At 44.1% G+C, this 10,789-nt stretch overlaps 1 long non-coding RNA gene across 1 annotated transcript; it reads right to left on the bottom strand.

Moving 5' to 3' along the window:
- Positions 1-7,994: 7,994 nt before the first annotated feature.
- On the bottom strand, positions 7,995-10,580 carry LOC128107489 (uncharacterized). Its single transcript, XR_008217102.1, has 2 exons — positions 10,203-10,580; positions 7,995-9,770 (listed from the first exon to the last, which is right to left on the bottom strand). It is a non-coding gene; the product is annotated as an uncharacterized LOC128107489 (long non-coding RNA).
- Between the last annotated feature and the right edge of the window lie 209 nt (positions 10,581-10,789).

The following is a 10,789-nucleotide window of genomic DNA, read 5'->3' as shown; positions in this document are numbered from 1 at the left end:
TCACATTTTTATTAATTAAAAAATTTCCTTGTGTATTCAGTGAGCCAAATTTTCTTTTCAATGTTGTCTAATTATTAAAGCAGGTAATCATACATTCCAGTAGAAATGTAAATTTGGTGCACATACATGCATCCACATGTGTGTACACGCACGCACACACACACACATGGTCACTTGGGTTAAAAACAGATGTGCCTTTTCTCTGGTTTGACTCTTGCCTACCCTTTAAGTCTCTGATACCATGTTGCTTTTCTTTGGAAGTCTCCATGGTCTGTGCTGCTCGCATTCTTCCTGGCACGGCTCTCCCTAGTGTAATTTTTCTCTGGGTGCTGTTGAAATCTCTGTGGTGCTGGGGACAGAATCCAGGTTCTCTTGCATTCAAGGATAGTAGTTAAGCACGAAGCTGTATGCTGCACACCCCAGCCTCCCACCCTTAACTCTCCTCTTCTCTTCTTTGTCCAGATTTTGGGCTTTGTGAGGGCAGAGCTAAGTTTTCCCTTTTCTCCTTGGCACCCGAGAGTGCTTAGCAGGGAAGCAACAGTTGTTCATTCAATGTAATGGAGCAAGTGAATAAATGAGATATCCTGATCATATTTGACCTCTGCACAACTCTAGCAAAGCATTCCAATAAATAAACATGAAACAAATAAATATTTCTTTATAAATAAAATATTTATTTCATATTGAAATAAATGAGAATCTTGTGATGATGGTGGTCCAGGGGATGCTAGGAGTATTGTGTCTGGTGTCAATTCCTCAATTTTGTCCTATGTGTCTGTGTCTGTCTGTCTGTCTGTCTCTCTCTCTCTCTCTCTCTCCCCCCCTCTGTCTCTCACTACCCCACTCCTCTGTACTTTAAAATTGTTTTTCAAATGTTTTATGGGGGGGTCAATTTTGATATATTGACTGATCTCTAATACTTTAGAGACATCTCTAATAATCAGTGAATAAAATAGGATTTATTAATGATTACAAATAATCTTCAAAGACACAAGAAAATATTCATTTATTTTAATTAATATTAGCTACTTATTTATTTTTTTTTTTTTTTAGGTTTTTCGAGACAGGGTTTCTCTGTGCAGCTTTGCGCCTTTCCTGGATCTCGCTCTCTAGACCAGGCTGGCCTCGAACTCACAAAGATCCGCCTGCCTCTGCCTCCCAAGTGCTGGGATTAAAGGCATGCGCCACCACCGCCTGGCAATATTAGCTACTTATTAATTGATGTCCAACATATATTTAATTGTCTAATTAATGAGTGAAAAGTATGCTCAGTGATTGAACTTTGGACTATATTTTTTTAATGTACACAATTTTGTTGTTGTTTGAAACAGGGTTTCTCTGTGTAGCCCTGGCTGTCCTGGACTTGCTCCACTAGGCCAGGCTGGTTTGAACTCAGATATCTACCTGCCTCTGCCTCCTGAGTGCTGAGATTAAAAGTGTGTGCCATCACCACCTAGCTATATACACAATTATATTCGCTGTGAATAAAGCCTGTTTCAGGTTCTCCTTTTCAAAACTATTTTTTAAGTATACAAACTGCATGATTTGAAATAAATTGATATAAAATATATTATGTATTTATTTAATTAAGATATAGGAAGTAGAGGGCTGCGGTGGTGCACTCAGGAGGCAAGGCAGGTGGGTCTCTGTGAGTTTGAGGCCAGCCTGGTCTAATATAATTAAGACTTATAATATAATTGTCTTTGAGGGCTACTCTGTGCAAAATGCTTTTTTTTTCTTTAGAGTTTTTAGTGTTTTCTCTGAATGAGCATGTATTATGTTTGTTAAAGGGCCAAGAATTAAAAATCTTTATACCAGCAGGAATGTCATGACAATTAACCAATTTGCAAATGTGTTTGTAACTCTAACTCATTTCCAAATGAGTTAGAGACTAGGCCAAAGGGACGCGCTCAGTCTCTAAGCAGCAGCTCCCACAGCTGGCCAGGAAAAGCCCCTCACCTGCTCCAGTTACCTCAACAAATCTAGGAAGTTGCTTTTCTTTTGCTTAACAATAGGTCCCAGTGATAAGCAAAACCGCTCTCCTCCAAAGCTCCTTGAAGTGCAAGAAGTCAGTGAGGATCAAAGGAACCATTAGCCACTCCCGGAACTTCAAAGGTTTCTCTGGTGGGAACCCTGAGAAGCAGCTGCCCCTGTCCGCTTTGGAGACTTCCATTACTGTGGAGAAACGCAACATTACCTAGAAAGGTCACTGCACCGTTCTCTTTCCTCACGGACAGTTGCATTGGCAGTTTTGAACACGTACTAAAATTGAGGTGCAAATCAAAGTATATATTAGGAGTAGAGACCCATCCACTCCAATGAGCATTGCAGTTGTTTTTTTTTTTTTTTTTTTCAGATGATTTGTGTTTTAATGCAACATTCAAGTCTACAAAGTCTACTTAAGTTTTTCAGAGCCTTGGTCCCAGCCTTGAAAAATGTCCTTTTACTAACACATTTCATGCAGGCGATGGTGACCTGAAGCCAAAATAATGCAGTCAACCATATAAACTGCTGTTTTATTGTAAACATTGCCTCCAAATGTTCATTTTAATGATAAAATCTTATCTGTAAGTTATGATTTTAAGAAATGTTATCTTAAGCCCCAAGTATACCATCTATGTAATAAAAGAAAGTTCTATATAGTTAAATATGTTTATACTAATAGAAAGCTACATTTTTTCTTTTTCTTTTTTACTTTTTTTTTTTTTTTTTTGGTTTTTGGTTTTTGAAGACAGGGTCTCTCTATGTAGCCCTGGCTGTCCTGGCACTCACTAGGTAGACTAGGCTGGCCTCAGACTCACACTGCCTCTCACGTGCTGAGATGAAAAGCCTGCACCACCACCACGGCCCGGCTGAGAGCTACATTCTTAAAAGATGTAGCACAACTCAATCTTGGACCCATAACTTTAGAATAAATGCATTGCACAAAGCATTCCTACCCTTAAGAACTCTTTCACAGGGGCTAGAAACATGGCTTTGTGAGAGAGCACTTGCTGTTCTCAAAGAGGACCCGGGAGGGATTCAGTTCCCAGCACTCATGTGGTGGCTTATATAGGTCTTTCTAAACTCCAGTTTCAGGAGTTCTGGCACCCTCTTACAGTCTCCGGAGGCACTACGCGCTCATGATGCACAGACACCCATAAAAAAATAGATCCATGTCTAATAAAAAACTCTTTTCAGTAAGAAGTCACAGACAGACAAGCAAAGGGATGTTCCAAAGAAGTGCGAGTACAGACATCTGATAGAGGCTGGTTGTTCATGGGGAAGTGTGCATGCCGTGTAAAACCAAAGGGGCGTTAGAACCAAAGGAGGTTAGAATGATGGTTCCAGGCACAGGCTACAAAATCTTGAGCACAGCCACGGGGGCTAGAAATCACCAGGCACATTTTGGGAACTTCAAACAATTCATCTCTAAATTCACTCATTCATTAAAAACAATCACCATTAATTGAATATTTTGAGTTGAATTTGTTACTAGAAGAAGAAAATAATGGAAAATGGACTAACATACCAAGAGGGGGAAAAAAATGTCCTGAAGGGCATGGCGGGAAGAAATGCCACAGAGGAACAAAGTGACAGGAGCACTAAGGAGGTGAAAGGTCCAGCTTTGGGAACACAGCAGGTGACTGTTGCCGGAGGGCAGAGAGGAGGAGAGAGACACCATCACATTAGTTGAAGGATGAGCCTGCTGCACTCAAGGGGGACAGGAGCTGTAGTGTGGATTCTTTTGTGACCAAAGGCCATGGGGACAGCACAGAGAAGGGAGAGTTTGCAATGGAGCATGTTTTTCAACTCCGAGGCTTGATTCCCAGCCGAGGCACATGGAATATCCAGGGGTCAACCATGACCGTGAAGGTCCAGAGCCCCTGAAACAGGCTGCCTGAGTCTCTTGGGTGAAGGGAGGTGTGAGCCACAGAGAACTGGACTGGGGGCAATAGGTGAGGGTGAGTTCAGATACTGTTTGTTGGATAGGGTGGTGTGGGGGGACCAGTCCCCACATTTATTTACCGCAGGGACTCTTGAGGAATGAGGGATAAGACTTAGCTAGAAATAAAGAGGGGAAAGAAACGCAGATTAGCCTGGATCCTTATCCACCCGCCCGGTCTTTACGCCAAAGGTCTATTTATAACAGTGTCAAGGGGGTGGCGCAAAAGCCCTCCCACTTGCTAGTTACAGTCAAGTGTAGATCCTTACAAACACCTGGTACCCAGGCCCGTGGTTCAATCATCCTCTTAAGCAGTCCTGCCGGGTACAGTCACTGGGAAACCTAGTGGGCTCCAACAGAGTGGCAAGCACAGCTAAGAAATAGTTCACTTTCTTAGTGAAATGGCAGCAGTGGCCTGCGGGAGCATGATAAGGCAGCAGTGATTCAGCTGTGGTCGGATGAGACTGGCCCCAGAGACTGGCGGAAAGTCTCTGAAGTATCTATCAACAGCTAAGGGCACAGCTAACTTGGAGACCAATAATTTTCAACAGCTTTCAAATGAAAGGAAGGTAGTTCTCCCCAAGGCCTCTCACCAGCCCTGCATTCAGGTCTGTAGGCTGGTTATGAAATTAGAACAGGGTAGAAAGTAATGGGAAGAGCGCTGTTTGACCATAACCCTGTGTGCTTCGGAGGCCTCTGGTCTGCGCCTGCAGTTGAGACTGCCAATTACTGTTCTCAAAAGAAGGCAAAAGGTTAAAGAACAGACCACCACCCCAATTCCTCCATTCAAAGGAATAATCAACGTTAATTAAAGCATTCTAAACTAGGAATCTTAGAGTGTACCAGGTTAGGGAGTAAAATTACTGTTTTACTAATATTCATCCTTCGGCTAAATTATAACAGCCCTCAGATTTGAGATATGTCCGTTCTTTCCACTAGAATGAAAAAAGTTAAGGACACACACATCCAGCACTTTATGTATAATAGATAAGATTAGTAGGATTAAGAACCACATGACATGTAAAATAAAACTACACAAATACTTAAATTATTCAGTGTTTGTGCCTATGGCACATCGTGTCATCCTGCTGAGTTAAGGGAACTGAAAGCATCTTTTCATTATTAATGTCTTCATTCCCACGGTTGCCATGCAGGTCCGTACGCAGATCAGTTTCTCCTCTAAACCTAGACAAAAAGAGAAAAATGTCTTGCTGATAGCGAGACTTGGAAAAGAACTTTTCTTGGGGGGAAATTCCGCGAAGTTGCTTTAAGATGTTGTTTTGAAATTGCTGTTGGTCTTTTTAACTGGTTTAATGAGAAGAGTGTTTTTCTTCTAAAAGTTAAGATGTGCCCTTTTGTTATTCAAAAGAGAACAACAAGCAGTTGTGTTGTTTTTTTTTTTCAAGTGGCTATTGCATCATAGAATATTACAAAGCAACAAAAATACCAATTACCCAGATAGAGGAGTAGCTGTATCACTCCCCTGCTCTGAGGCCATTTCTTTTCCTGTGAAGTCTTTGCTCACGGAGGTAGCTTTCTTTGTAGAATTTCACAGCAGGCAGACATGCCTGCAGCATTGTAGTGAATTAGTTCTATTCCTGTGTTACAACAACATTATCGCCATGTCAAGTGAAAAGTATAAAAGGGAAACTATTTCCTAAGTCGAAAAGTGACTTCCAAGAGATGTCATCTGACCCAGGAGGTCATTACTGAGATTTTAATACTGGATTACAAAGAGAACTCATTGGTGCTCAGATGTCAGAAACATTTCTGGCCAATTGTAAAGGAAGCCAGAATTTACTTTGTTACTGTAAGAATTCAAGACGGCTGAAGGACTGTGTCAAAAAAGCTTAAGACTCCTTTATGTGTCAGCTGGGAAATACAAAATAACAGCCCCCTGGCTTTAAGGAGGGCTTCGCATTCTGAAAAAAACGAAAACAAAAGCAAAACAAAACAAAAAACCAAACCTCACTTTTTTGTAACATTTTATTTGTGTGTGTGTGTGTGTGTGTGTGTGTGTGTGTGTGTGTGTGTGTGTGTGTGTGTGAGAGAGAGAGAGAGAGAGAGAGATGAGGGGAGAAGGCATGCCTGTCACAGCTCGTGTTTGGAGGTCAGAGGACAGCTGATGGGAGTTGTTTCTGTCCCTCCTCTACCCATGGCCCTGAGATTGAGTCAGGTCACCAGCTTGCTGGTGACCTCCTAGACCCTATGGACCTTCTCTCTGAACCACAATTCTGATTTATTTATTTTTGAAAATAACTTTTTGAGAGACAATATCCAATCAGCCCTTCAGTGTGACCAAATTCATTGTCAACTAACAATACAGAAAAAAGACAAGTTGCCTCTCTTTATTACACTGGGGTTATGTGTGTTTTAAGAGACAGCTGTATTCCGAAGAGAAAGGATAAGCCACATTACTCTGAGAGTTTCCCTTCAACAGTTCTCTGAGGAGTGTGTGAAACCATTTGGGTATTGTTCCTTCATGATTTGAACAGATCATGTTCCTTTGGCCCATTTCCCAGATAATGCTTAGGAACTATGTATTTTGAAACACACGTGTGCATATTTATATGTATATATTATATTTACTGAACTTTTTAAGATTTGTTTATGTGTATGGGTGTTTTGCTTGCATGTATGTATGTATGTGTACCATGTGCACGCCTGGTACCAATGGAGGTCAGAAGGCATCAGATTCCCTAGAATGAGTTATGGATTGTTGGGGGCCACTATGTGAGTGTTGGGAACCAAATTGGGTCCTCTGTAAGACCAACAAGTGCTCTTAACCACACACACACACACACACACACACACACACACACACACACACACATATATATATATAAAAAACCACATATAACCATTTCTCCAGGCCCCTATATATGTTGGTTTGTGTGATAGACTCTCACTGTGTAGCCCAGGCTGACTCAAGCTCATGATTCTCTCCCCCAGATTTCAGAACACTGGCCTGATAAATGTATATCTTCAAACAATGTATCCATATATTTGAAAATATGATTGTCGTGATGACTGTATTGCTTTTTCGAGGCAGGGTCTCTCCATGTGGCCCAGGCTCAGCTTGAACTTGCTGTGTAGCAAAGGCTGGCTTTGAACTTGCAACATTCCTACCTCAGCCTCTCAAACGCTAGGATTGGACGTGTATGCTACTAGGCCTGGGTTTGGAAATTTTTATTTTTGTGTTTTTTTGAAGAGGAGAGATGGGATTATGTCACACTCACGTATCTTACTTCCCTTTCCTGTAAGTTATCAGGAGGGGATATGCCTTTGTGTTTGAGATAGAGTCTCATGAGGTAGTCCTGTCTAGCCTGGAACTCCATGTATAGACTAAGTTGGCCTTGAACTTGTGGCAATTCCCCTGCTTCTATCTTTTGAGTCCTGAGGTTACTGGTGTGGCTCACTAGCTTGGCTTTAGGAAACCTTTCCATGTACACGCCTATGGCAACTCAAATGCCCTGTCCTAGTGAGGGTTTCTATTGCTGCAATGAAACACTATGACCAAAAGCGAGTTCAGGAGGAAAGGAATTATTCAGCTTACACATCCACAGTGTAGTCCATCATTGAAGGAAGTCAGGACAGGAACTCAAACAAGGTAAGAACCTGGAGGCAGGTGCTGATGCAGAGGCCATGGAGGGGTGCTGCTTACTGGCCTCCTCACCCTGCTTTCTTATTAGATTCCAGGACCACCAGCCCAGGGATGGCACCATCCACAATGGGCTGGGCCCTCCCACATCAATCACTAATTAAGAAAATGCCTTACAGCTTGATTTTTTTTCCAAGACATGGTTTCTCTGTGTGGCCCTGGCTGTCCTGGAACTCACTCTGTAGACCAGGCTGGCCTTGAACTCACAGAGATCCACCTGCCTCTGCCTCCCTACTGTCCGGCTGTTGGAGCCCACCGAGGTTTCCTAGTGGCTTTACCCAGCAGGTCTGCATAAGAGTATGATTGGGTCATGGGCCTGGGTAGCAGGTGTTTGGAAGGGTCTACACTTGGTTATATCTAGCAGGGGGAGGTTCCCCCCCCCCCCCCCCCCCCCCCCCCCCCCCCCCCCCCCCCCGCCCCTTGGCATTGCTATAAAAAGTCCTTTTGAATAAAGTTTTGGGCTGGTGGGTTTTGACCTAGGCCCTCTCAAGGCTATCCTATGTTTCTGTCTTTCCTCTCATCACCTAGGTATCTCTTTTTATCTAAATATTTCCTACTTCTCCCTGCTCAAGAGTGCCCTGGTTGTAAAAGTGGGGGATGATCCCCCACATCTGGCACAACTGACCCCTTCTCAACTTGACATACAAAATACATCACTATTAAGCCACACCTTTGCTTACTTATTCATCTTCAAGATCTCACATAAAAAATATAAATAACTTTAAAAGTCCCAAAGTCTTTACAAATTCAAACACATTAGAATTTCAGTCCCTTAAAAAATATCCAATCTATTTTATAATCCAAGTTTTCTGTAAAACTCCAAAATCTTTTTTTTTTTTTAAGTTTAAAGTCTCTCAACTGTGGGCTCCTGTAAAATCAAAAATAAGCTAAGTACTTTATTGCTTCAAAGAGGGAAGAAGTAGGGCACAGTCACAGTCTGAACTGTGCAAAACCCAAATTCCCAACAGTGTAAACAACACAATGTCCAATGTCTGGGGCCCTCAGTATCTTTGCTCCTCTAAAGGACTTGGATCATTTTCCCGGCTCTGTCCTCTGCAACACACACAGCTTGTCTTCTAGGCTCCAAATGGCTTCGCTCCACAGCTATTGCTGTTCTTGGTGGTCATCTCCAAAATGCTGGGGTCTTCCACTGAAGCTAGGCTGCATTTTCACCAAGAGCTTCTCCCTAGGCTCTCCTCATGGTGCCAAGGTGCAAAGTCTCTGCAGGACCCTCCAACCCTGGGTCTTCAACTGCTACTGTGGCTGCACCTTCACCAATGGCCTCTCACAGTGCCGAGCCTCAGCTGTTCTCCATGACCCCTTCATGCCTTCAAAACCATTCAGTTGTCATTACAACCTTGGCCCCCTCTAAAACACTGCTTCTGTGTGCTCTCAAGGAAACACTCCCCAGAAGGTTTTACCTCAATGATACTGGTCTCTTAATCACTGATAATTTCTCAGCTCCAGGTGACCAGAACGGCATATTTTAGCCAAGCAAACGTTTTCACTTTAGTAGTTCTGGTATCTTGTTAATCACAGCTGATTCTTCAGCCCCAGCTCACGAGAACCACAAATTCTTAATTCCAATGGCCTGGTAGGGTCTTTGCTTCCTTCTGAAACTTCACAAGCCAGGCCTTCACCATCTGCACTGCTCTCAACATTCTTATCTCTCAAGCATCTACAGAAGAGTTCACTGCGCTCTCAAGACTCAAGGACATTTTTAGTCTAAAGTTCCAAAGTCCTCCCTCCCACAATCCTCCCCAAGACAACATGGTCAGGTCTGTCACAGCAATACCCCACCATCCAGGCACAAACTTGTCTTAGGGTTTCTATTGCTGTGCTCAAACACCATGACTATGGCGGTTTGAAAGAAAATGGCCCCCAAAGGGAGTGGCACTAAAATGGAAGATGTGGCCTTGTTGGAGAAGTGTGTCACTGTGGAGGTAAGCTTTGAGGTCTCATATATGCCAACATCTTCTGTCATAGAAGCCTATCCCTGAAAACATTAATCGTGGGCACACCTGACTAGCTCTATAAACCAGTTTAAATAAATAAAACTATTTTAATACATTTTATTTTTTTAAAAATATATATGGGTGTTTTGCCTGTATGTACGCTTGTCTGTGCACCATGTGCATTCCTGAAGTCCTTGGAGGCCGGAAGAGCTTGTAGCATCCCTTGGACCTGTAATTACAGACTGTTGTGAACTGCCATATGGGTGCTGGGAATCTAACCCTAGCAGCACGTGTTCCTACCAGCTAACTCATCTCGCCAGCCCCTACAAACAACTTAAAGCAAAAACAAAACAAATAACTTGATTAGTATGCATGTGAGTTATTTACACGACCTTTGTGCCTCAGAGCTCAGCTAGGCAGCAAACTACCAGCTGTGGACTACAGCAGACAGAGGTAAGCCACATGCTCAAATGCATGCTGAGGTGAGGCTCTAGTCTTCTACACCTGCTTAGTATGCATGTCACACGAGAGAGAGGATCCCGTGAACTCTTTCTCGGTGCTTCTCAACCTAACACAATTACAATCACAAATCAGTAATGTGCTGCTTAGCCGCCACCATCTCTGTCACTCTCCCCCAGGTGTGCCCGTAGCAGTCCAGCACCTGTTAGTCATTTATGCCTCCAGTTTTCGGGATGGAGGAAGAGGGCGAAAGGGACTTTGGAAGTCCCAACGGGATAACGAAGTTCTTTCCCATTGCAAAACGCTATCTTCACAGCTCAATGCTTTAAATTCCCTCTTTTTCGCCGTCCAGTCGGGGACTTGCTACCTCTGCAGCGGCTGCTCCCTGCCCCACGCGCCAGGTCAGAGCAAAAGTTGTAGCCGTGCCGCTGCGAAAAGATGGGCTGTCGATAGCCTTGGCCCACAAGCCGCCGCAGCACTCCCAGAGGCCAGCCCAGCCCAAACCCTGCCCTGCCCTGCCCTGGAGGCTGCCCGGCGACTTCCGGGGCCAAGTACCCTAGGCTAGCGCCACACCCCCCGCGGCGCGCGGCCTCCCGGAAGCCCTCCGGAGACACCTCGGGCCCCGCCCCTGCACAGGTCACCTCCCTCCACGCCCCTTTTTCTGGCCCGGCAGCCGGCAGGCAGAGAAGTGTCGTAAAGCCTGGCCCAGGAAACTTTACCCGGGGTAACAGGCGAGGCGCTTTACGGCGGCGGCGGCCGGGTGAGAGGCTCGGCGGCGGCGGCGGCGGC

The sequence above is a fragment of the Peromyscus californicus genome, unplaced genomic scaffold, assembly GCF_007827085.1.
Source record: "Peromyscus californicus insignis strain IS unplaced genomic scaffold, ASM782708v3 Scaffold_12__1_contigs__length_115047231, whole genome shotgun sequence".
Lineage (NCBI taxonomy): Eukaryota > Metazoa > Chordata > Mammalia > Rodentia > Cricetidae > Peromyscus > Peromyscus californicus.
Note: the sequence above shows the minus strand (reverse complement) of the source record. Positions and strands in the feature narration are given on the sequence as shown.